A 2,181-nucleotide genomic window follows, 5' to 3' on the forward strand; every position below is an offset into this window, starting at 1 on the left:
TCCGGCTTTTTTTTCTTTTTTCTTATGTGGTGCTGAGGAATCGAACCCAGGGCCTCATGCATGTGAGGCAAGCACTCTACCACTGAACCCCTTTCTCAGCCCCAAAACTTTCAGGTTCTTTTTTTTTTTTTTTTTCTTTTGGTCGGTTGTGGGGCTTGAACTCTGGTCCGGGACGCTATCCCTCTGCTCTGTCAGTTCCAGGGAAGCGCTCTACCATTTGAGCCACAGCGCCATTTCGGCCTTTTTCTGCTTATGTGGTGCTGTGGAATCGAACCCAGGTCCTCATGCATACAAGGCAAGCACACTACCACTGAACCATCTTTCCAGGCCCTCTCTTGGACTTTTTTTACCCAGGTTGGCTTCAAACCTTGATTCTTAGATCTTAGTCTTCTGAGTATCTAGGACTACAGGCATGAGCCACTAGCACCTGGCAAGGTCTCTATTTGTGCAAATTTTTTTTTTATTTGTGCAAAATTAAAAAAAAATACACACACACACATATATACACATTATATGCAGATATATATATATATATATATATATATATATATATATATATATATAAAAACTAAAGAGAAATAAGTAGAGCTAATTTTGCTCTTTTTAAATTATATTTCACTTGCTGGGCACTGGTGGCTCATACCTGTAATCCTATCTACACCAGGAGGCTGAGATCTTAAGATCGCAGTTCAAAGCCAGCCCAGGCAGGAAAGTCTCTGAAAAGTCTCAGAAAACCGGAAATGGAGCTATGACTCAAAGTGATATAAGGCTAGCCTTGAGCACTGTCTGGGACAGTGTCCAGACCCTGAGTTCAAGCCCCACAACCAACCAAAAAGAGAAACATTATAATTTACTGAAGATTTTTTTTTTTGGGTCTGGTCGTGGGGCCTGAACTATGGGCCTGGGCGCTGTCCCTCAGCTCTTCAGCTCAAGCTAGTGCTCTACCACTTGAGCCACAGCGCCACTCTTGGCTTTTTTCTTTTTGCTTATGTGGTGCTGAGGAATCGAACCCAGGGCCTCATGCATGCAAGGTAAGCGCTCTACCACTGAGCCACCTTCCCAGCCCTTCACTGAAGATTTTAAAATAAAATCTTTTCAGTGTCTCTCAAAACAAGTCATGCCGTCACTTAATTATGGTGCTTTACATCTATATTTCTAGCCACTTAATGTGGGCTATAAGAGGTGACCACTGTTACTTTCGAAGCTCGGCAACTTATACTTTTTGCCAGTACTAGGGCTTGAACTCGGAACCTTGCACTCTCACTTGGCTTTCTTGCTTATGGCTAGCACTCTACCACTTGAGTCATTCCTCCAATTCAGTTTTTGCTCATTAATTGGAAATAGAGCCTTTGGACTCACCTCCATCCCCCCTCCCCCACTTTTTTTTACCTGGATTGGCTTCAGATCATCTTCCTGATCCTTGCCTAGCTAGGATTCCAAGTATGAGCCACTGGATGCCTGGCCCTATTCTGGGATTTAAAATCAGACTTAATTTACATATCTAAAATCAAAAGTTCCCACCGGAATCTTATTTTTTTGTCTTCCACCAGATACCAGCACCTGCTAAATGATATCCACCAGTGTTATCTTGATCAACGGGAACTTCTTTTGGGTCCTAGTATTGCCTGTACTGTCACAGAATTAACTAGCCAGAACAACAGAGATCATTGTGCCTTGGTAAGTTTCTACCTAGTTTTGTTTAATGCTAAGTGTTCCTTAGAGCTATGTTTATATCTTAACTGATTTGCCTATCTCTTATAATAATATTGGTTGTCCCTTGATATTTCTGAGAAGTTGCCTCCAGACTTAATTTTGTACCACATATTTTGGGAACATGCCTTTAGTTTCCATATCGCAAACTAATTCTATTTTTCAGATATGGCAGACTGGTTTAATAATTAGCCTTACTTAATTTTGCAAAGTGTTCTCAATTTATTTTATTTTATTTCAATTAATTTTTGTGCCAGTTCTGGGGCTTGAACTCACAGACTGGGTAGTACCCCTGAGCATTTGTACTCAAAGCTAGTGCTTTGCCACTTGAGCCCTTGTTCTACTTCTGGAATTGGAAAGAAGAGTCTCTGGGACTTTCCTGTCTGGGCTAGTTTTGAACTCTGATCCTCAGATCTCAACCTCCTGAGTAGCTAAGCTTAGTGTAGTTTTTGATAGGGAAATACCTGTTAG

The 2,181-nt window shown here is 41.4% G+C and overlaps 1 long non-coding RNA gene across 1 annotated transcript in view; it reads left to right on the forward strand.

The window, feature by feature from the left end:
* LOC106001878 overlaps positions 1-1,673 on the forward strand; it is a 33,172-nt gene extending 31,499 nt beyond the window's left edge. The window contains exon 3 of the long non-coding RNA XR_001175865.1: positions 1,551-1,673. This is a non-coding gene — a long non-coding RNA (uncharacterized LOC106001878). The remainder of the gene's footprint in view (positions 1-1,550) is intronic.
* Positions 1,674-2,181: the final 508 nt, after the last annotated feature.

The sequence above is a fragment of the Dipodomys ordii genome, unplaced genomic scaffold, assembly GCF_000151885.1.
Source record: "Dipodomys ordii isolate 6190 unplaced genomic scaffold, Dord_2.0 Scaffold575, whole genome shotgun sequence".
NCBI lineage: Eukaryota > Metazoa > Chordata > Mammalia > Rodentia > Heteromyidae > Dipodomys > Dipodomys ordii.